The sequence below is a fragment of the Lissotriton helveticus genome, chromosome 8 (assembly GCF_964261635.1).
Source record: "Lissotriton helveticus chromosome 8, aLisHel1.1, whole genome shotgun sequence".
Taxonomy (NCBI): domain Eukaryota; kingdom Metazoa; phylum Chordata; class Amphibia; order Caudata; family Salamandridae; genus Lissotriton; species Lissotriton helveticus.
The window spans coordinates 1,576,006,166-1,576,031,678 of NC_136069.1; positions in this window are offsets into that span (position 1 = coordinate 1,576,006,166).

The window sequence follows — 25,513 nt, forward strand, 5'->3', positions numbered from 1 at the left end:
TTGTTTTTAACTAATCTACCCTTGTGGCTCCCACTGTTAGCTAACATTTTGAGGTGTTACGAGGGCCAGGGCCCTCCAGATTCCTGGAGATCGGTCATATTAGTTCCCATATTTAAAAAAGGAAACAGGTCAGATCCTAAATGTTACCAACCAATATCTCTAATTGATTGCACCTATAAGATCATGGGTCGAGTTATACTAGAGAGTTTGAAAACCTGGATAACAGAAAATGGGAAGATTTCTGATGTTCAATACAGCTTCAGGAAAGGCATTGGCATGGTAGATCAGTGCCTTAATCTGCACCTGGTCATTGGCAACTACATTTCAGGAAGTCCGGTTGTTTATACCTTGGGTTCATGGACCTGACCTCTGCCTTTGACTGGGTGCAGAGAGGGAGGCTCTGGGAGATAATACGGTCCATGGGCATTGATCCACCTATTGTCCATTTTCTAGCAGCAATGCACCAGGGAGTAACGGGGAGAGTGCGATATGGAGTAGGTAGTGAACTCACTTTCCCAATAAAGATGAATCGCGGGTGCCGCCAGGGATGCGTTCTTGCCCCCTTTTTTATTTTGTTTATATATAAATGATCTAGAAAGCCACATCAGAACCGGAAATATAGACGTACCCCGGATAGGCCATAGGTCCCTTCCTGCGTTACTTTATGCAGATGATTGTGTTTTAATGTCCAGAACTGGGATGGGGTTGCAAAGGCTTTTAACTAGTTTTAACAATATTATGAGTGACCTTGGACTAAACATTTGTTTTTTCAAAATCACAAGTTATGGTGGTGGTCAAATCTCTCCCAAAAACAAAAACTTTTTACATAAATAATGAAAAATTGCTTCATGTGCCAACGTTTTCTTATCTAGGCATGCTCTTTAATCAAAAAATGTCCTGGTCGAACTTAGTTGAGGCAAGGATTAGAGGATTTAATCAAAATGTTGAGGCCATTTTTAGAGTCACCAAAAAAACTAGGTTCCCGGCCAATAAAAGCTATTATAGACATCTATAAAGCACGCACATGCGATGTTACTTTGTATGGTGTCGGAGTTTGGGGTTGTTCAAATACCTTGGACTTACAGAGAGCTGACAACATGTTCTTGAAACAACTGCTGACAGTCCCCAAAAGCAACACTGCTACTATTTGTCATAATGAATTGGGTGTAACCCCATTGTCTTTTCGCATACAATTAGCACCCTTGATACAATATTTGGGTAAAAGACAAAACTGTTATGAACCGCGCTATAATCTTGGAATGTCTGAAGTTGGACTGTGTGTGAAAAATCCCTTGGATTACCAATTACTAGATCAATTGGGGAAGTTGGGACTGTCTGACTGTTTTGATACCCCTGGAAACATAGCCAAAAACCCAAGAGCCAAGCTGAAAAGAGACTGTCTCGCCTATTTGTACCAAGTTAGAGATAGTTAAGAGCTGGTAAGAAAAAGGGTTGTTGAGCATTCGCTCTTAGTCACCTCTCTAGGTACTGAGCGCTTCCTTTCCTTTTACTTCAATCATGCCAAAATATTTTATCTGATCAGGTTTAGGATGGGTAGCTCTCATTTCTTGGTCTCATACCCACGAGATGCACATTGTGATGCTAAATTAGAATTGTGCCCATGCGATTCAGAGTCTACACAGAGCACTCTGCATTTTATGTTTTTTTACAAACTTTATACCAACCCAAGACGTTCTCTTTCAATACCACTGTTAAGAATTTTAAATATAAGAAAGTGTTGGCCTACATTACCTTATTTACTCCTTTTAAACAATGAATTTACCTGTCTGATAATTTATGAGTACATTTCTACTGCTGTACGGCTCCGGAATATCGTTGGAAAATGATTCTTTGAGCACTGATTATGTTGGTTAACTTTTAATGTGTCAATTCCTTTGAAATGTTGTTTTTAAGATGTATTCTTTTATGCTGGTACTCGGCAGAATAAAGATTTTTTTGACTGATAGCCTAAATGATTAGAAATGGATTTCAGATCCTGAGCTTTAGGAACAACATCTAAGAAAATGTTGAAGTTGGTGCAGTAAGCTGCAAAGAATTCACTATCAAAATGAATGTTGTCAAAAATGTAGACGATAAAGAAAAAGTTGAAAGAAGCTGCAGATACGTCACCCCATTTGAAACATTATCAGATAATGGGTACATAGATAACAATTATGTATTTTCATGAATTCAGAGTAGTCTACTAACAAATTAGTATACGTTTTTTTCTTTATAATTGCAGATGGACCTACCCCTGTGTGTTAATCTCATATCTACCTTATTGTTGTGACAAGTGGTTAATTCACTATTCCCTGCTTGCGGGGAAGCATATTCAAATGGCAAAATTAAGCATAACAGTTGGTCAACTAACAATATTACTATTATTATAATCAATAACACTATAGTCCAACTTTTGAGGCGCTATTGCTTAAAAATGAAACAAAATCCTGTTACTAAATCTAAGGTACAAACTCAAAATCAAGCTTCAGGTTTATATTTATTTATTTTAGATTCAATTCATAGATTTATTTCAAATATGTTCAATGTAAATTCAGAAAGAGAACCCCAATATCTTTGATTGGGTATCTAAACTACAAAAAACAGTCTCTAACTATAAAATACTGTGTACAAAAATCTTGCTCATCGATGAAAAGAAGGAATTTTTCTATACTCAATATTTTATGATACTTCATTTTCAAAAACAAATTGGCAATGTGTCAGATCATAAACTTACACATCTGATTCAATATCAAACAAGTAGGACCATTCAGGTCAGCCAGCAAAAAATCCAGTATCTTCCATGTGTTTCAGAGCAGGAAGACTTAGACTCACCACCCGAACCTCAGTGGGATGCCAGGGAGTGGAACTGTTGTGAACGTATCTAGGACCCTATTTAAATATTCCCGATTAATGCCCTCATGTGGTTATAACAAATCATATCCTTATAAAGGCAGAAGAATCATATCCATATTTAGCCATAGCCAATGCAGTCCAAATACGGCAAGGCTACTCCCATAGACTCCTAGAAAGTACAACGCGTTCTTTAAACAAACCAAGCCTCCAGCAGCCCGGGAAATCCCCCTGCTTTTGTTTTGATTTGAACAAGAACTCCTGGAGTCCAGAAAGAACTGTAAGTTCTCAGTGACGTCTTATGTCCAACCTTATGTCAAACTCGGCACCTTCCAGGTATAAATATACCAACGTTGCCTTAAGCAAACACACGGTGGTTTGGAGAAGAGCGGCTATCTACTTGCCCGAAGCCCAGCTGATGCGAGAGCCGAAGGAAGCCGACCCTCCCATTGACGCACTGAGAGAGACGCTGTCTTTTCTCCTGCCGAGAAATCCAGCTCCAGTGTTTCCAGTCACCCTTGCGGGTTTCTGGGAGATCGAGTCCTGAGAGAGAGATACAAGACCTCCTTCATTCTATAACCAAGGTACGGAGCTGATCGAATCCTTAGGAGAATTCTTGATTCAGATTCTTGGCAAAAACTAACTTAACTTAAACTGCAGCTCACTTACTCCTTCCCACGTACGAGGCTTAGGTTAGGTACACTGGGGTAGGCGTATCTTAGAAGCACCAGTTGAGTACGTTTAGTCAATGATTTTATGTATGTATATATTTTATCCATTTTAAGTATCATATGGCTCAGAAACCATATCAATGCTTTTACAGTATTATTTCATAATACTCCTTTTACTGTACGCACTTTACTTTATGACAAGTATTTCAATTGTGGCAATTCACTTCTCTTGCACGAGAAAGAGGACTGCTCAATAAATAACAACTTTTATTGAAAACGCCCGTCTCTCTATTTCTCTGCACTCTGGTGAAACTAAGTATGCACGATTGACTGAGTAAAATAGGTGTCTATTGTTTTCACACGACTCTGGAGATATACTCCTTGTTCTGGAGGGAGCAAAGTTGTCATGTTTATGCGGTTGTCAGAAGCTAATCCCTTCTTGTCTAATCAGGAAAGTTAACTCCTTCCTGTTCATTCGAGAAAGTTTCTAGTGACCTCTGAGCTAGCTGGTATTCATAATTAAGTCTAACATATTCAGTAGAGACCTAGTCGACCTCAGTCTTACGTCTAAACTATCGTTTATGTTATTCCAATGCGCAGAGCCTATTGGGAATATAGGAACTACACTACAGAACGTTGAAATACCACAGTCCCGGTTAAGCAGAAGTTGAAAATTAACTTTATTGAGAGGAAGATAACAAAAACCGCAACGTGCTTGGCAACGTGAGTGAATTACATGCTTGAAGCAGCAGGAAACCAAGTAGATCTGGAACACCAATCCTAAAATGGCAGCACGCAGCGTACGCTGCACCAGGTGGCTCTCGGCACGTTAGTGCTGGACAAACGTCTGTGAGCCCCGTAGAAGCAGCTAAGCTCCCAAGGAGGTCAGAATGGCCACGGAGCTGCTCCTTGCGGCAATCAAAGCAGGTAAGCATTAAGCGCATTACCCGGCTCGCGCACTGTTTTTGAAAGACAACGTGACAGTTGAACTGCCCATTGCAGTGAGGCGAAAAAAAAAATTCCAAAAAGTAACGATAAAAGTTAAAACTGAATACACAGTACCTCAGCAGACGTGCCTAATGGTGACATATGAAATGAGAGAAAGCCTGCTCCAAGTCACCCAACACTTCAATCTTGGGACACTTCCGCCTTCACACGGGCCGCAGGTTCAGAGGCATCACCAGCCTCTGCATCTTTAAATCAGCGTAACGGCTCACCAGGGGTGTCGGTTTTCCCCAGCACACTTCAAAGTGGCTCACTAGGGGTGTCTGTCGGTTTTCCCAGAACAGTTAGCTGCTGCCAATTCCCGAGCACCAGTCACTACTGCCAATCCAAATCAGTAGCCAATCCCCACAGTAACAGTGTGAAGACCGGTAGCAAACTTCCCCATCAAAACACATGTAATAGCTGACCAGGGGAACCAAGTAGAAATAGCAGCTCTTACCCATTAAGACGGCAGCAGGGGCACTTGGTAGTAAAAATACACAAGTAGGTTGGAACTTGTTACAGCTCTGGAAAACTTCATTTATGGGGGCACTCTCCCAATGCAGCAAGACAGGAACACATCATCCAAGGCAGCAGGGTGACAGCAGGCTCCACAGTAGTAGAAGGTCAAACGCCCAAGGATGTAGGCTGTCCTGTTGATAAAGGACACTGGTGGGGCTGACTAGGGCGTTTCTGTTGCATTTCCTTTTTCTTCAGGTTTCAATTCAATGTCTTTAATAGGATCCTTACATTCAGTAGCTGGGTATACAGAGTCTTCCTTCCTCATGCGTTGGTTCTTTAGAATCATCACCAAAATGTGGTAAATACGATGTCCATCAGCCGGGTGTATAAAACAGGGTAGCTTTATTCATGCTTAGTTCCAGGGTAAGTTAGATAAGAGGAGGTAGATAGATGAACAGATAGCCCCACCAGGAGCAGCCTCCCTGCTGCTCAGCCTGCAACCACCAACTGACACTCTACACATTAACAACCACCCAAGCATTCCATGAGGTAACCACACATTCCATCACTCATCCTGGCTGAGCAGTAGGGAAGGCACAGCTATAGAAAGGAATGGGAACAAGTTAATTATAACACAAACATTCCTATGCTAGCCTAAGTCCTGGAAAAATGTGTTCAACAACAACTGAGCCAACACATTTCTGAATTCAAACTTCTGAACAACTGCCAATCGGGGTTCAGACAAAATTAAAGTACCAAAATAGAATTCTTCACATAGTGGATGACGCTCTTCTGGCCGTAGACCGCAATGAAACCTGTCTCCTAGTACTGCTCGACCTCTCGTCCGTATTTGATATGGTAAACCATGTTAAAATTTTCGACCGGCTGCAGGAAAGGATGGGATTATCGGGCACAGTCATAGAATGGTTTAGATCCTTCCTCAAGAACAGATCGCAAAAATTCAAGGTGAACCAAATACTATTAGCATCAACCTCTAATCTTATCTACAGGGATCAACACTATCCCTATCTCTATTCAATCTTTATGTAGAACATATAACAGAAATTTTACAGCAATCAAACATCTCCTTTCAATCAGTCAGGGGTTTGTTAAAGCGCGACTACTCACCCGTAAGGGTCTCAAGGCGCTAGGGGTGGGGGGGTGCAGGTTCCATTCCATCAAGGAGGGGGTCTGTCGAAGAGCCAGGTTTTGAGGTTTCTTGCGAAGATAGGGAGCGATGTTGTCTGTCTGAGGTGGTGCGGAAGGGCGTTCCATGCTTTGGCCGCGAGGAAGGAGAAGGAGAGGCCTCCCGATCTGGTCTTTCTGGTGCGGGGGACCACGGCGTAGGTGAGCTGGGCTGATCGTAGGGTCCTTTGGGGTGCGTGGAATTTGAGTCGGCTGTTCAGGTATGCTGGTCCGGTGCCGTGGAGGGCCTTGTGTGCGTGGGTCAGCATCTTAAAGGTGATTCTTGCCTCGACGGGGAGCCAGTGGAGTGTGCGCAGGTGCTGGCAGTGTTTTGACAGGTTGAGGACCATGTCTTGCGGCGGCGTTCTGGATGTTCTGTAGCTTGCGGATGAGGTTTTTGTTTATTCCGGCGTAGAGTGTGTTGCCGTAGTCGAGTCTGCTGGTGACCAGGGCGTGAGTGACTATCTTTTGGTGTTCGAGGGGGATCCATTTGAAGGTCTTACGAAGGAGGCGGAGGGTGTGGAAGCAGGAAGATGAGACAGAGTTGATCTGGCGGTCCATTTTGAGCTCGGAGTCCAGGATGATTCCCAGGTTGGGTGCGTGGTCTGTGGGGGTTGGCGGTTTTCCGAGGGCGGTGGGCCACCAGGTGTCGCTCCAGGCGTGGGGTTTGGGCCCATGATGAGTACTTCTGTTTTGTTGGTGTTTAGTTGTAGGCAGCTGTTTTTCATCCATTTGGCGACGGCTTTCATGCCTTCTCAAAAGTTGCGTCTGGCGGTGTTGGGCTCGTTGGATAGGGAGAGGATGAGCTGGGTGTCGTCTGTGTATGACACGATGTTGAGTCCGTAGGTTCTGACGATGGGGGCAAGTGGAGCCATGTAGACGTTGAAGAGCGTCGGGCTGAGGGAGGAGCCCTGGGGGACTCCGCAGCCGGTAGGTGTGGGGTCCGAGAGGAAAGGGGGGAGTCTGACCCGCTGCGTCCTGCCGGAGAGGAAGGAGCCGATCCAGTCGAGGGCCTTGTCCTAGATTCCTGCGTCGTAGAGTCTGCGTATTAGGGTGCGGTGGGAGACTGTGTCGAACGCCGCTGATAGGTCGAGGAAGATGAGGGCTACTGTTTCTCCTTTGTCCAGTAGGGTGCGGATGTAGTCTGTTGCGGCGAGGAGGGCGGTTTCCGTACTGTGGTTTTTTCTGAAGCCGGATTGGGAAGAGTCGAGGATGTTGTGTTCTTCAATGAATGTGGCGAGTTGGCTGTTGATGGCTTTCTCGATGACTTTCGGTGGGAACAGGAGCAGGGAGATGGGTCTGTAGTTTTTGAGGTCGGTGGGGTCCGCTGAGGGTTTCTTTAGGAGGGGGTTCACCTCGGCGTGTTTCCAGTCGTCGGGGAACGAGGCGGTGTCCAGGGAGCGGTTGATGGTGTGGCGGAGCATGGGTGCGATGGTGTCGGCGGCTCTGTTGAAGATGTGGTGGGGGCAGGGGTCCGTGGGGGCCCCTGAGTGGATTGACTTCATTGTCTTCAGTGTGTCTTCGGTGGTGAGGGCTGTCCAGTCATCAATCGCTGGTTTCCGGGTGTCGGGGTGGTTGGTGAGGGTTAGATGTGTGTTCGTTGTCTTCGTCGAAGTTGTCGTAGATGCTCTTGATTTTGTGGTGGAAAAAGGTGCTGAGTTTGTCGCAGAGGTCTTGTGAGGGAGGGATGTCGGTAGACTCGCTGGTGGGTTGGGCGAACTCCTTGATGATGCTGAAGAGTTCCTTGCTGTTGTGTGCGTGGGTGGAGATTCTGTTTTCAATCGCTTTTTTCCTCGTTTCTCTGATGAGTTGATGGTGGGCGTTGGTGGCGGCTCTGAAGTTGTTGTGGGCTTCTGTGGATTTGGTGTTTCTCCAGGCATTTTCGAGGCGGCGGCATGTGCGTATGGATTCTCGAAGTTCTGTAGTAAACCATCTGGCTTTCTTGGCACGGGTATTGTTGTTTTTTTAGGGGGGCTATGGTGTTGGTGCTGTCCGAGATCCATCTATGCAGGGTTCGGGCTGCGGTGTTGGGGTCGTCGTTTTTCGCGATGGTTGGGGTGAAGTTGTTGAGTGAGGAGGTGAGCTGGTCGTCAGTGATTTTGGTCCAGTTTCTTTGTGGAAGCAGGTGCTGGTATCTGTGGATGGTGGGTGTTCTGAAGGTGAAGTGGACGCAACGATGGTCGGTCCATGGGAGTTCGGTGGTGTGGCTGAATGTAATGGAGTTTCCTGTAGTGACGAGGGGGTCGAGGGTGAATCCTGCTGAGTGCGTGGGCTCGGTCACGATCTGGCGGAGTCCAATGTTGTGGAGGTTGTCCAGGAGGCATGTGGTGTTGGGGTCCAGTTGATTGTCCAGGTGGAAGTTGAGGTCTCCCAGCAGGGTGTAGTTGGTGGATGCGATGGCCTGCGGGGAGATAATGTCCGTGATGGAGTTGGCGAAGGGTCCGCGGGGTCCAGGGGGTCGGTAGATGAGGGTTCCTCGGAGGGCGGCTGTGAGGCTGGCCAGTATCTTGAAGTGAAGGTGTTCCATCAGTTCTGTGGACTCGTCAGGGAGTGTGCTCAGGCGGAGGCTGGATTTGTGGACGATGGCAATTCCTCCTCCTGGGTGGGTGGGGCGGTCCTTCCTGGAGATCTTGTATCCTTGGGGGATGGCGATGGCGATGTCCGGTCCCGAGGTGGTGTTGGTCCAGGTTTCGGTGAAGAATGCTATGCCCGGGGTGGTGCTGTCGAGGAGGTCCCAGATTTCTGTGGCGTGTTTGTGGAGTGATCGGACGTTGAGGAGGATGCATTGCAGGGTCTTCGGTTCGGTTGTGTTCTTGTGAGCGGGTTGTGCTGGATCCGTGTTCTTGGCGGTGCTGCAGGTGTGCCGGCAGCGGTGACAGCTGAAGGGTCCATGGGTGTCGGCTGGTGATGCTAGCTTGCAGTTGTTGTTGCAGCCTGGGTTGAGTGCGTGGAGTGCTGCTGGGTCGTAGCGTTGGCGGGGCGGAGGTCCAGGGTTCCTGGTGCTGGTCGCGGACGGGTCACAGTGGCCGCCATTAAGTAGGGGTCGGGGAGAGCTGGACAGCTGGGAGGCGGGGGCGGGGAGGGGAGCTGGATTGGTCCGGTCGCGCTGGGGGGAGGGGCCGCGGGGGCAGCAGCGGCAGGGAAAGGTAAAGGGAGGAAAGAAGGGATAAAGAAAAAAGGGAAAATAAGCAGAAATAAGGCACAAAAGAGCAGAGATGCAAAAAAGAGCAGAAAGGTGAAAGGTAGAAAAGGGTAGAAAAACGAGTGAAAACGAGTGAAGGAGCAGAGGGAGAGAAAGGGAAAATGGGCAGAAATAAGGCACAAAAGAGCAGAGGTGCAGAAAGGTGAAAGATAGAAAGGGTAGAAAAACGAGTGAAAACGAGTGAAGGAGCAGAGGGAGAGAAAGGGAAAATGGGAAGAAATAAGGCACAAAAGAGCAGAGATGCAGAAAGGTGCAGAAAGGTGAAAGACAGAAAGGGTAGAAAAACGAGTGAAGGAGCAGAGTGAGAGAAAGGAGACAGAGGTCCACTGGACCACCAGGGATGAGGCGCAGGGAAACCTGCGGGTGGAGGAGGGCCTCGATCACCAACACTCAAGAGTGCAGGGGCAGGGGCACCTCACTTAATGGTGGAGCTGCGAGGGTGGGAGAGCAATTTCACTGACAATGAGTCAGTGGTCTTGCTCCTTTCACATGTATGCAGATGGCACACAGCTATATATCACGATTACTTCGTTGGAAGAGATCAACAACATGAACCTGGCATTGAAGAGGACTGTCCATTAGCTAACTAATAATCATTTCAAGCTCAACCCGCTTAAAACAGAATTCCTTCTGCTTGCACCCCAGAAAAGCTCAGCGAGGATAATGGAATGGACAAAGTTGATCACTGCGCTAACTTTACTCCAAAGATAGTGGACTCAGCCAAGTATCTTGGAATTAATCTAGATAAGAACCTGAACATGCAACCCCACATTAGCACAATACCTAAAACTTCCCGCTTCCATCTGAGCTATCTTAGAAAACTTAAACCTTACATTTCTACATCAGACCTCAAAACGGCAGTCCAGGCATTAGTCATCTTGAGGATTGAGTATAAATGCACTACTTTATCAGGACTCCCCAAGGTTTCAACAGCTCCACTAAAAGCCTGTCTTAATGCAGCCACAAGACTCATAACATGATCGAGAAAGTTTGACCACATCACCCCACATGTGAAAGCGCTTAACTGTCTTCCCTACGAAGCAAGAATCCAGCTAAAGATGGTATTTATCACACACAAAGCAATACACTACAAAACGCCAATATACCGAGCCCAGAAAATCACATTGTCAGGAAGCAGCAGATGCTTTTGGAGCAATGGAGATTTCTTACTGAAACCTGCCCTCTTCAGTGAGAAGAGAACTTATGACAGATCATTCTCTGTCGTAGCACCAAGAATCTTGAACTCACTCCCCCAGAGCATCAGAAACATCTCATCTACAGCAGTTTTCAAAAAAGAAGCTAAGACTTTTCTGACCAGTTTTCCAGGGCAGGTTTCAGCCGACTTTGTTACAGGGGGCCGATATTGCCTACCCCCGGTAACAAAAACAACAAAAATGCCCCCCCCCCAGGGCCCAAAACCGGCCCCCACTCTAGAGGCCTACCGGGTAAACGCCTGGTGCCCGCTATGGCCAGTCCAGCCCTGTTACTGTTGCTTAAAGGTTTGTGCCAAACCTGCCATCGAATGTTCTTGGAAATGAAATTGTGAAGTGCTCTGATACCCTAATAGGGTAATGTCCATGCAAAATAAAACACAGTATAAAATGTTTAAAAAAATATGAAATGTAAAAAAGACGAAAAAACTAGGTAGGAGGCCTTTGCCATCTGTGCACCCAAAATCTGAAACAAGATCCCCAAATGGACTAGAACCACCGCAATACTGCTCCAATTTAGGAAAGAGTTAAAGATGCATCTCTTGATGCATCTCTTAGGCGTCCCAGCTAATCAATGTTAATGGTTGGGCGTTTGCACCTCTGGAGGAACCGGCGTACAGGGTGGACCGCATGTTTTTTGGAGACGCGACCTACCTGGCGGCCCTCTATCATAAGGGCAGTTGCCGTAGGACTCTCCCGCCTCAGACGAATGCAGTGGTGGATGTGTGGAAGAAAGCGACAAAATTGTTGGGGTGGGGAGCGAGGCTGACTGACCAGACCCCCTTATGGGCCGGGAACTTTCTGCAGGCAGTGGCCAAACTGCAAGGCCTCCGTGCATGGAGCCTTTTCGGCATTGATAGACTAGGGGACATTTGGAAGAAAGGTGACATGATGGACTTTGCATCCCTACAGACGGAATTCCAGATGGGACCGGGAGAGTACCTGCATTACCAGCAGCTTAGGCATGCCATCCGGGGGCAATTACAGTCGGGGGACCAACTACTGGAATATGCCCCGCTTGAGGACGGGTTGTTGATGGATCCAATGATAGACAAAGCGATCTCCCTCACCTATAAAAAGCTGATCAACAACCTGGCTGACCCCCTGGGCCCTCGGAGGGAGAAGTGGGAGACGTACGTAGGGCTGCTAGAAGACGACGACTGGACAGAAGCATTGCAAGGCCCAAGGGAGGTGGCGAGTAGGGCCCGGTTCAGACTGGTCCAGCTTCATCTACTACATCGCTCTTACACCCCACGCACGACACAGCACCGGATAGGCTATGCAGATTCTAAGTTTTGCCTCACGGGGTGCGGGGAAGAGGGCATGTTCTTCCACATACTGTGGGATTGCACCAAGATTAGGGCTTATTGGTCTAGGCTCTCTGATATCATGGCGGAGGTTGTCGGGGCAGAAGTCCCGCTAGAGGCTTGATGGCACATCCTGGGGCTGACGAGTGACATCACATGGCCCAAGGGTGATAAGATTTGGTTGGCACTGGCAAGCATGGTTGCAAAAAGAAATATAGCACAACTCTGGGGAAGTGAGGCGGTGCCTACGGTGGAAGAGTGGGAAAGGGACCTCGACTGGTGCCAAAGGGCGGAAAGAATTATTTATAAGAGCAGAGGATGCCCAAAGAAATGGGAGAAAGTGTGGAGGCCATGGAGGCTATACAGAGGAGAACCAGTAGACACCCAGGCAGACTCTGCGTCAGATTAAAAGCTAGAATAGGCCCAGGGTCCTGCTCCCTTCCTGAGGGGGGAGGGGTTGGATGGGTGGCACGGGGGGGGGGAATAGACAGGGTATGGGAGGGGGGTGGCACTTCAGTACGCAGTGATATTCATTCACGATGACCCCACTGATGTGGGCCCCGGACATTTAGGGTAAGGGTTAGAAGGGGTACGGGAGGTTTGATTTAGCATGATGGCCGAGATGATGACATGTAATGTAACTGAGAATGTCTTTTTATGTATCAATGTATTACTACTGCCGACCACTGTGTGATTTGACTGGAGCATGTTTTATAATAAAAAGATTTAAAAAAAAAAAGAATCATCTCTTAAAAGAACACTGCTTCACAATGAAGTAACAGCGGAATTCTGCTCTCAGAATGCAGCAACTTCTTCTATTTCTCGATGACTGAATGCTTGCCTTTTGCCCTGTTCAGGGCTCCGCTGTCTTTTCGGTAAGTTTGCGCTATCCATATACTACATATGTTTTATAGATATTTGTCTTAATAAATAGGTTTTTTTCTTTTTCAGTAATTTGCACTTCATATTTTAGTAGGATCATCAAAACCAGAGTACAGTCCTCCTAAAGATGTAAGCATTTGTTTGCACTCTGACCTTTGCATTACAATGCAGGCAGGAGCATGTTAAATACACATACTAGTATTTAGCTGTTTAAGAGATAAAAGTGCCTCTCTGAAGAAAAATTACTCTTCTGACATGCCTTTTGTAGGAACATAGTATTACCAATTCTGTTGCCAGTGTATTCCTGAGCATCCCTTCCTTAATGTAATTTAAATAAATCTACTGACACCTCTGTAGTCATTGATAGGAAGCTCAGGGTCCAAATCTCTGCCATGCTCTACAGACCTATCAAGGGGGGGAAACACTATCACTTTTTCAGGTGGCTTTAGCCTTTAATATTTCGTAAGTCTTCTCAGACTGTGCTTAATTAATTGTTCTGTACATCCAGGATGGAAAGTCCACCGGGAAGGGATTTGTTGTTTATGTTGCTACAATGTTTATAAATTATTGTTATTCCCCATGGCGAGGCCACAGGTGGTGTCAGGTTTGCTGGTACTTGCCAAGGGCTGCGGGGGGCCAGGGGCTCCTCACCGTTCCCAGCTGATCTGCTGAGGGCTGTATAAAACCCTCTAATGGAAGGAACATTGTCGATTCTGAGACAAAGAAGGCGGGAAACACACCAAGATTTCACACACAGCATGGAAACGCTACAGGCACTTTTCCTCCACTGAGTGGAGGAGACAGCCAGCCCTTGCTGCTTCAAGCCCACTCACGTGTAAGTACAGCCAAAACCAGTGTTCAATTTGACAAATTTTCGTGCACATTCGAGCTTCATCCATTCAGCTCTGCCTTCTTTCTCAGTCCCCTCCAGGGGCATCGAAATTGCTCCACAGTCTTGGGTTCTAAACTATTCGTGGGAATTTCAGAACTTTTCCCGAACTGAAATATTTGTAGGTCACACATCCGTGATGTGGGTAAGATTAGTCCATTTCACTTAGACAACTCTGCTATGTTCCAGATGACATGACTTCAGCTCGAAGCAGGACATCTCAGGTGCATTTCAGAGTTATCGCTAGAGTGCTACCTGTGCATGTTCCTGCTTTTAAGAGGGGCTTAGAAGCTTTATATATACAGATTGCTACGGTATTTATTAGCATGTTAGGTGTTTGACACTGTTACAACCTGGCTCCAAGCAGGAGCAGCAGGGCGCTTTGCTGGAAACATTCTTACTGCAACAGGGCCACCTCCAGCATTATGTGCAGTGTGTTACCGTGGCAGAGGGGAGAAACCAATGTGTCATGGGTCCTAATGCAAGGAGGAAAATTAGCCCTCTGGCTGCTGTTTTGCTAGCAGAATAAAGTATTATTCAGGAGCCCTAACCCGTGCTACATTTGACTACCTGGGACTTACACTTACTGAAAATATGGACTAGGGGGTCTCAAATAGCCAAGTCTAATCTTAAACTGGCCCAGACTGCAAGTAGCCTGGCCAAGTTTTATAGAAAGTCGTATCACAAGCCGGTAAGTCCAGTCATGGAGATTTATAAAACCAAGCTTAAGAGCGCTGCGGGGAACATCCTTTACAACGCAACTTTCACTCCGCACTACCATTACGACGCAGCTATTACAACGCAAGTCGTTACAACGACTTGCACTGGAGGGCGCTGTAGGATAGGGAATAGTTTAATTTTCTATCCAACACCTTCCCTACTATCCGCGGGGCCTGGAGTTGGAATAGAAAATTAAACTATCCACTATCCAGCGCCCCCCAACGCCAGTCGTTGTAACAACTTGTGTTGTAAAAACTATGTTGTAATGGCATGCGGAGTAAAAGCATGCGTTGTGATGTCATACATCCAGCGCTGCCCTATATGGGGTTGAACTCTGGGGGGACCCTCACCTTAGCCCTATTGTTAAAACAGAGAGCACCTTTCCTAGACATTTATTCGGCCTACCAGCGAGTTCCCCTCTGGTCCCGCTGCGTATGGATCTCGGGGTGAGACCCATCGCAGAGGAAATTGGTTGCAGACCTCTACTCTTTTGGCTGGTGCCTCTGGGTGACACCGGAATTGGCCGAATATAGATCTGACCTCCTAGAAATTTTGAGACTCCCCAGCATGGGTAAGCTGTCATGGTTTGCTCACATCAGGGAAGGTCTTCGTTCTATTGACAGAGATGATTTATGGGATAAACAAGATTCAGCGTGGTTGAGAATCCCGCGTAGCAACTGGTTATCTGCTATAGGGTGGGCAAACTCGATAAACTCCAAGAAGATTCTACCACAGGATCTCTTACATCAAACTTTTTGGATGTGAAGGCTCCGTATAATATTGAGCCATGCCTAGATGTAATTCGACCGGCATTAGCCAGGAAACTGTATGTGCAGTTTCGGCATGGCTACCTTCCCCTGCGTTCCTTCACCAATACATGGTAGCTTGGGAGAGGAGTCTGAACTTCATGTTTTCTTCTTTTGCCAGGGATACCACAAAATCAGACACAGATGGTTGATCCAGTTGTGTAGGAACCTTGGCACAACACATTGTAAAGAAGCATTCAGGCTCCTAAAATATAACACTGCACTATTTATTGTCTATTCGGTATCCCGTTTTTTTCAGTTCCATGTGGTGGGCGCAGATAAATTTTCTTAAAGTTTAACCACGGACTGGGCTATGTGATTGACCTTCTTATTCTTTTAAATCTTAAAAAATAATTTTTACTTAAAATTGTTTTTATCATGATTTTTTTTTTTATAACTGTTGTAGCTTTGTTTGCATCTATTTGTGTTTGTTCTTTTATGATGTTTAAACCGAAATAAAGAATAAAGAATGAAGATTGGTGGGCCCATCAAGCCTCTGGGCCTTTGTGACACTGCACCTGCTGAACCACTTGATGCTAGTCCCCTGCTAAGGCAGGATTTCAAAAACTGGCTGTGCTGGTGCAAGGGTGGGAACATAGCATGTGCACATTTAGTCGAGTCTCGCGCCAAAATAACACATTTGTTTTCATATCCAGCTCAGTGGTGCTCATTTTATCGTCCTTGGAAGGATGAAAGGCTGAGTAACCTCTGGAGATGATGCATTAATTACCACGAAAGGTGCAAAGAGTGATATCATGTCTAAAGTTGGGTCAAATGCTGGGTGAACGCTGTTCCCCTTTACTTACACGTAGAATAAAGGCAGATGTAAATAAACCTAATACTAAGTGCACCAAGCTATGTTTGTGACCGCTAGTTACACCTAGGTATAAATGTGCCCTCGATAGCCTGGAACGGGAAACACCCATTACATCGATGTAAATACATCGCGGTGCTATCGCACCGCGACTTTTACATCGCATTGCCGTTGGCATCGCAGCCTTTTAGTGCGCATGCTACAACGGCGCCATGGCATTAACATCGCATGCAATTACAACGCATGCGATGTTAACATAGGCGGCAAATAACAAAAACCGCGTTGTTTTCCACTGCGACGTAATGTTCTGCGGGGTGATGTTCAGGCCAATAGGAATGAATGTAATCACGTTGCCAAGGTCAGCGATGTGTTGACTCACGATGTAATGGTCGGGCCGATGTGATAGACGCGATGTAAATGCACGCGATGAGTGTGGCCGCGATGTAGCGTCATACATCCCCTGACCACATAGTGTTAACTTATCATAGATTTCGGCCTCGGTCTGGTGAAAAAGTGTTTCCCTGACCCTAAAACCCTCAGGTCTCCTCCTCCTTTGCATACCAGCCAGAATCCTCACCTCCCTCGCAAGAACACACAAAGTTGCCATTGTTAAAGGTCATAATGCATTTTGTGGCAGCTTATATAGGTTGCAAGTACCACCTGATGTGAGTTGGTGGTAAATTGCACATGCAAAAATTGCATTTTGCCACTCGTCACAAATTGCGAATGGTTCATACATTCTAATATCGTTTCACTATAAGTAAGAAGCAGTTTCACAGCCCAAAGGTTTTCTAAGAAGCCCGAGGCTGGCACTGGAGACGGTCAGGGTGCCAAATACCAAGGTTGCATAGTACTGATTCCACATGATGCCTATTTAATCCTCAACCAGGTACTACCTGCCTTTGTATCCCACTCTTGCAAGTTCGTTTTTATCCCTGCTTTTCTTTTCTTTTACAATTTTTCTGTCTCTCTCTTCCTCCTTCCTTTTCACTTTTGCAAGTTTCTCTTTCTTGTTCTGTATCAATGTCTGTTGGGGAAAATGTGTGACTGTGGGCCCCTCCTGTAACTGCTGACTCAATTTAAGCATTAAGCACAACTCTGTAAAGTATGGAAGCAATTTGTTCCAAACCTATGCTTCAAAGTATATGATGGCTGGTTTGTTGCTTCATAGAGGGCCCTTTCCAGAAAGTATTTTCATCACTAAACATATACTCACAGCCAAAGAAATCTGCAATTCACATCTGCCAGGAATTCTTAACATGATTCCTGGTAGGAGTAAATTGATGTAGCTCTGCAGATTTCTTCACCACAATTGCTGAGAATTCCCCGATAGTAAATGCCATGGAACGGGTAGAAGTGTGCATTACAAGGTGCTATCTGCCTTAGAAGATTGAGAACATCATCATATATAGATGTTTCGCAATCTACAATTCAACCACTTCACACCCTAGATATAGTTGAGAGGCTACTTCAGCCAAGGGCTGGAGTAACCCTTCTTCCAGGACAAGACGGGTACAGATCACCTCTACATTTGGTGTGGATGTAGTGGAATGGCTTCCCCAAGTGATATCATGTTTCACCTGTAGAGGAAAAACAGTGTGCATTTGAACAGTGGGCTTCATTACCCCTATGCTGTAATCCATGCCATGTATATCCGCATAAGGAAATAGGAGCACAGAAAAGCTTTCCAAGTGGAGTTCTGGGCACGTTGGTTAATTGAAAAAAGTAAAAGTAATTTCATATGCGGATGTAAACCTTTACCCAAACCTTAGCATTATTTTCTTATGAATATAGGGATGTATGACGCTACATCGCGGCCACACTCATCGCGTGCATTTACATCGCGTCTATCACATCGGCCCGACCATTACATCGTGAGTCAACACATCGCTGACCTTGGCAACGTGATTACATTCATTCCTATTGGCCTGAACATCACCCCGCAGAACATTACGTCGCAGTGGAAAACAGCGCGGTTTTTGTTATTTGCCGCCTATGTTAACATCGCATGCGTTGTAATTGCATGCGATGTTAATGCCATGGCGCCGTTGTAGCATGCGCACTAAAAGGCTGCGATGCCAACGGCAATGCGATGTAAAAGTCGCGGTGCGATAGCACCGCGATGTATTTACATCGATGTAATGGGTGTTTCCCGTGGTCAGGTTATTATAGCATTAAAATGCAAATTTGCTTCCACTGCTACAAACACCAACAGACATAAGTAATTCTATTCTATCTCGCATTCAAGTAATCTGGTGTATCAAGTAATCTGGTGTATCAAGTAATCTGGTGTATCAAGTAATCTGGTGTGTTAAGTAATCTGGTGTATCAAGTAACCTGGTGTGTCAAGTAATCTGTTCTCTACACATTTTAGCCTCCGAAAGTTTCCAGGGAGTATTTGCTGCAACAGAGGGATTGTCACAAAGTTTTTTAGGAGGTTTCTTGATTTTGGTAATTGATATTTGCTTGCTGAGCCTTTTCAATTTTTGAAACATCCACATTACGGATGGTAATGTAAGCTTGTGTTAGTTTGAAGGTGACAGTGCTTATGCCTTCCATCTTGAGTAGTAACACTATGTATGAACCAGAGTACAAGAAGTCAACAAAGATACAACCAAGCTCACAAGGCCTCATAGTCTGTAATAGAGTGCGCCTTTGGCATTCTCAAAGGATGATTCACGTGTCTGCACAAGAGTGGTGGAGCTCTACAGTACCGACCAGATATGTGTTGCAAAATCACTGCTACATGTGCAAAGTCCCATAACATTGCGATAAGGAGGCTCTTTCCGATGTGTAAATCAAATCAGATTTTGATACAAAGGATAGAAATCCACAATCACAAATCTAACAGGATTCCACTTGTGCTTCTGAGGGCAGAACAAGTTGTGCAGACATTGCAACACTTTATTTTTAAGGTAAGTCAAAATCAAACTGTACAAATTAGTACAACCCAAAAATATTCCCTTTTACTCAGGTTTTTCAGGGGTATAATATTTTTGTTCAGAACATGATGAGAACATCTGGAAACTACTGGAGCGTATAACCTCAGGTTGCTTTCTATTGCTTAAATCCTGGAAGGCTTGCTATCTCAGAAAGCCTGCACCTACTTTACTCCAATAATATGCATGAAAAATTGGCCTTAGCTTCCACTTGATTACTCACCTTTCTGTCTTCAGAGTAGCCCTCTTCTTGCCTTCCATCTTCTGCATGATGTCTATTTCTTAGTATAGCCTCCTCCTAGTCTCATGCCTTTCTGCCTTAATCTCTCTTACTGTAGTTTAGCAAATGTTTGACACCTTATTTAATAGATCACAAACTCTCCTGATTTAAAACACTGTTCCTGCAACCGAACATTACCTAATCCCCACCAGTCTATCTACATCAATAATCATTTACCTCAACCCACATATCCCCCACTAATGATCACACTTAAACGGTATTAATATAATCTATCTCAAAGTAACTGGAGTAAATGAATGCAAAAGTTTTTCTTGAAAGCACATGACAAATTGCAATAACTAACATTTAACCACTGGATTAACCACTAACCTTTGGTTCTGGAGTAGCTTGCTACATGTCTTAAAGGGCTGCAATGCCTTGTCAGTGGTAGTAAGCGCTATGTTAATACAATAACAATTAATAACATTAACAATATTCTTTTTTTTAAAACAGAAGAATAAGTAAACAAAGATAAAGAAAATTCTAATTTAATTAGTGTTTTTTTCCATTGCCTGCACTACTTTTCTCAGAAGTAGGAGCTTGTGGAGTTCCTGACACATTTGTATCAAATGTATGTCTGTGAGAGCGCCTAACAATTGTAACATCAGGGACTGAGAGTCTATTTAGGCTTCAAGCTTCTTCACTCTCACCTACCCCATAATCTGTAGGACCAGAAATGCTGCTGGTTTGCATGTTCTCTAATGCTGACTAGTCAAGGGTACCCCCAGTTAGACAGCGTCTACCCGCTCTTTTCGCAAGGTGGATGCATTTACCCTGCCAACAGGTTGGGCCCATAGAAATATGCTAAACTTGTCCCTGTGCAATTTTCAGGCACCAGGAAACATTCATCAGAGCCTGCACAATGTCTGCTTTCCTTCGGAGTAGCAACATGCAGGTGGGGAGGCGGCTTATCAGATTCCAACTGAGCCCATTAAAAGGCCATAAATAAGGGGCCAGCAGGCCTCCTTTTGTTGGAGTATCCTGGCAGGGATATGTTGGAGACTCACACCTAAATCCAATGGGGAAACAAAGGAACACAATGTATCACTTCACATGTACTTAAGAGAGGCCTGCTTTTGTCTTCGTTCAGTGCCTGTATTTAAGACATATGCATGCACTGTAAAAATGTCAGATGTGTTGGGCTGACAAAGTATTTACAAAAAGAACAATTTAAATACCACTATTTTGTTTTATTTATTGTGTAGTGCTATTTCACTACTCATACCAATGCAGGGCATCAAAGTGCTTTACATCACATGTACACATTATACATTGACAATAAATCATATGTGTGTAAACGTTGTGTAGGATGTGTTACAGAGGATAGTGAGGGTCACATGGTGCAAGAGCTACATGTCCTTCATAGCTCACTGTGCTATTTTAGAAGATTATATTTTATGAACTGCAAGTAACAAAAGGATCTGTGTGTTAAATGCAGGAACCCACTTACCAATTTACCTTAAATAAAACTCTGGCACATGCGAGTTACATAATGTGGTTTCCAGGAGTCATATTAACCCACTGGTTCAAAACCGGAATTAGACCGAAAAAGTTCTCTCCGGCAAATACATTAACCTCGTGAGTTAGCATACCATTATTTTTATTCCCTGAGATTTAGATCTCTGAAGCAGATGCTTTAACCCCCAAAGATATTTTATAATGCAGACTTTGCAACCAATTAAGAGGAACAGATGTACTGCTGTCTTTCTGCTTTTTGCCAATTTCTTTGAGGCAGGGTCTTGAAAAATAAATGTTTAAGTGGAGACCCAGATTTGTGTTGATTTGCGTCACGTTTTTGGCACAACCCCAACGCAAAATCTTATTTGTTAAATAATGTAATGCATTCAAATGTGCTCATGATAGAACTACAAAGCATATGTGTGAGGTCTTTAGATCTAGTGCCACTTCCTGTGAGGTCATGGGTTGAGATGCCACTTTCTGTGAGACCACGTGCGATGTGACCCAATGTGTTGTCACACGCCATGGCGTAACTTGCATACTGCCTAACTTGGTTAGTCGCACCACTTCTTTTTTAGGACATGTGCCCTGATGACGTGACTTGCTCTTAGTCATCATGTTGCACATAACTACAGAGTGCCCCATCTAGGTTTTAATATTTCCAGTTTGCATGGATAGTGTAGTCGCCACTGCCAGATGGTGAATTGACCAGCAAAAAATATAAATACATAACGTGTTGGCGATGTCTATGCTTTGTGATATACGGCTTTGTTGCATTGTTGTGACTAATTTATTGACCGTGTCAGTTAAGTTTCAGAAATGTTGTGTATCAGTATTTGTCCCTCCTCATCAGGTTCACGCACATTTTCTTGCCCGTCAAGCAATTGGCACATTGTATGATTCATAAACATTAAATGTTTAATGTTTCAGCTTTGCAGGTGTTGCACAGACAGTATTGAGGTCTCTAACTCACCAAACAATTGTAAGGTATCATAACCATCTTCAGTCGAAAGGAGTCTTGCATTTCGAGAAGAAGTAGCATTTGGACAATGCTACATTACCCCGAGGCACATCTCTCTGGCCCTCAAATTTATTTGAGTTGTTTGCCTGGCTGCCGGAGGATCAGCGGATACATCTTGGAAATCGAGCAGAGGAGAAACTGAAGCTGTTTGTTTGGGACTTGATCTGTGTGTTTGGCTTGACTTTCTGTGGCTTCCTCCATGTCATAGGGACTTTCTAGAGCGGTCTCTTGGTCACTGTCATGTTGTCTCTGTGCTGATTCATTGGTGAGGAACACATATACGTGTTCTACTAAAGTATTTTTTCTTTATTTTAAAATAATTAAAAATTTTGAAATTCATATTCCTCAGATTATTTTATAGAATAATGTTTTAAGACGTGAAGTAATGGGGGTTTATTTTTTTGCAAAAACAACACTTTCAAAGTGCATGTATTTCAATTCTCATAATGCATAAGAAATGTAAAACAAGTTTTAAAATGTGCTTCCATTTATCTAAATGGTTTAGAAAATTAACAACAGGGAATTAAACGTGATGCTACTTAGCAAATCAGAAGTACATACAGGTACATGCATCAAGGTAGACTTTTGCAATTCCTCAATTGCGATTATTAAGGAATCGCAATTAAGGAATCGCAAAAGCCTATACATGTAGAAATCACTAAAAAATAGCGATTTCTAAACATTCCTTAATTGCGACTCGCAAAGTGCGAGTCACAAGTAAGGAATGTTTTCCCATTCATTCCTATTGGCCTAGAGGCCCATGGGAATAAATGGGAATTGCATTCGCAATTTGCGAGTACCCAATAGGTACTCGCAAATTGTTCATGCAATTTCAAGGGTGCCAGGGTGTCAAAAGGACACCCTGTTGCACCCCTGAAATCTGTATAAGAGTACATCTTGCACACACACATGCCCCAAGGGCATTTGTGTGTGTAAAACATAACTTTGAAAAATGTACTTTAGTGCATTTTTCAAAGTTTTTGCAAATTACAATCAAATACAAATTGATGGTAATTTGCTACTCATATTAGCGAAATCGCTAATTTTTTTACTTTCATGCATTGCATTTAAGGAATCTCACTTTGCAATTCCTTAAATGCAATTGCAATTTAAGTAATCGCAATTTAGAGATTAGTTAATTTGCGATTTTTGCATTTGGGAGGATGCATCCCAAATGCAAAAATACTGGTCGCAAAGGGGCAGATTCTGAGAATCTGCCCGTTTGCGACCGGTTTTCCGTTTGATGAATGTGCCTGCATGTATCTTAGGGTCGTTGATGATGTATCTATGTTGGATAAACCAGCGACACTCTCTGGCTGTATAGCAGACTCTGTTCCAGTTTTAATAGGAGAAGGCGGTGGGTGTTGAGAGGCCCTCCCCCTTCTACCATGTGCCTCTTACAGTCTTTTTGTGACCTTCTCCTTTGTTTGGGAACTTACATCATACCACCTTTTTCATATTTCAGTGATGATACCCTGAGCTACTGCTGGGGAATTTATTGTATCCACAATATCAGCCTAGATTCTGGGGGCCTTATTTGCGAGAAGTGGCGCATCGCTGTGTGAAAGCAGCGATGCGCCACTTCTCTGTGCGCCCTCCTTGCGACACCACTGATGCATCATATTTATAATATGACGCATCATGTTACAAGGAAGGACAGATACGTCAGTCTAACTGACGTATCTGTCAGCGCAAAAAGTGGAGTTATGTCGGAAGCCTTGGGCAACTCCAGCAATGTTCCTTTCACATGGGGCAAGCCCCATGTGAAAGGGCCTACGTCACCCTTAGGCCTGCCATGAGGCAGGCGTAAGGTTTTGACGCATTGGCGTCCTAGAAGTGGTGCATCAAAATTTGATAGATTTCACAGCGTCACTCCTACGACCCTTTCTTGCGGGGGTACGCCCACCCTGCATACCTAGGTCCTTATTTATGAGGCCTTGCGTCAGTTTTGCGCTGCTGTTGCGTCACTTTTTGTGACACAGCGGTAGTGTAAAACATGCCGCCTGTTGCATACTATTTACAAAGTGACGTAACCCCCTGCGCTACATTATACCTGCGTCAGGTATAATGTATGCGGGGGGCCGTCCCACTCATGTAAGCCTTGTAGAAGTGATGCTGTGAAATCTATGAGATTTCATTGCGTCACTTCTAGGTAGCCATTGTGTCAATATCTTACTCCTGCCTCACAGCAGGGGAAAGGCTGACGCAATTGCTGGGGTTGCGTCACTTTTGTGACACACGCCAGGAATGCGCCATTTTTGCGCCTACAGATATGTCAGAAATACTGACGTATCTGTAACTCTTTGCGACATGATGCGTCATACTGTAAATATGTCGCAAGGAGGGCGCGATGAAAAGTGATGCATCACTGTTATCACACAGTGATGCGTCACTTTTCATAAATGAGGCCCATTATACCTGGCACAGGTATAATGTAGCGCAGGGGGTTATGAAGTGATGCATCTACCTAGATGCGTCACTTCGTAAATATGCCGCAAAATGGCGCATTTTTTACGCCACTAGTGTGTCACAAACAGTGACGCTACGGTGGCCCAAAAGTGATGCAGGGGCTCATAAATAAGCCCCTGGTTTTCTGTGATTCAGGAAGGGACACTGAAATAGCTCTTCCCAAATAGCTCTTCGTTATGAGCCACTCACTCCTCAGTTAAAACCCCCTGCTCCTTTTCAGATAATTTTATTTTCAGCACCCTCACCCATATCTGTTTCGTCTCTGCACATCCTTCCTCTTTTTCAGAGAAAAAAACTTCCAAAGTCTCTGATTGTCATCTACTATCAAATACTCCCTTCTTCTGTGCTACTGAACACTGAGGAGAGCGTGCATTTAAAGTCTTCCTTAATGTGAGGTCATCAAACTGCTCCCTAATGCGAATTTCGTAATTTGTGCTTACCTAACACAGATTATTCACATATGTGTAATTCCATTTTAGGAGATCGGAAAATAACGATTGTCAATCATATCGATTCACACATTGATGAAAGGTAACTTTTGTACATTAACAAGAGCGATTTCAAAATCTCGATTTGGACAGCGTCGGTATTTAGAAATATGTGATCTAAACCTACTTACATCTAGCTGGTCCTTAGTTTTTTGCTTTCACTGGTTCATCCCTTTACAAAGCAAGGCAGCAAGGGCACAACCCTAGTGCAAGGCACTTTTTGTGTCACCTTGGACCACTGCGGTACAAAAGGGGGTGGTGATGGACGGAGCATCTGAACCAATCAAACACTCACACCAGGTCAAAAGATCTGGGTTCGATCCATCACCGTTCTTTAGCCCACTCTGCCACCCCAGTTCAGACATGGCTATATGCAAATCAGTCTGACCCTGTGCCTCATCATGGGAACAGTCCAGCCCGAACTACCAAGCCATGCCTTCCCTGGACCGGAAACAAGCTTCCGAGGACCGGTTTCTGGCATTCCAGCTGTCTTCAGCCCGGCTTGCTTGAATCCAGTGGCAAAATGAGCAAGGGACTCATGTCTGAGCATACCCTGCCACACTTATGGCGGCCAAAGCGGTACAAAAGGGGGTGGTGATGGACGGAGCATCTGAACCAATCAAACACTCACACACAGTCAAAAGATCTGGGTTTGATCCATCACCGTTCATTAGCCCACTCTGCCACCCCAGTTCAGACATGGCTATATACAAATCAGTCTGACCCTGTGCCTCATGGGAACAGTCCAGCCCAAACTGCCAAGCCATGCCTTCCCTGGACCGGAAACAAGCTTCCGAGGACCAGTTTCTGGCATTCCAGCCGTCTTCAGCACGGCTTGCTTGAATCCAGTGGCAAAGTGAGCAAGGGACTCACGT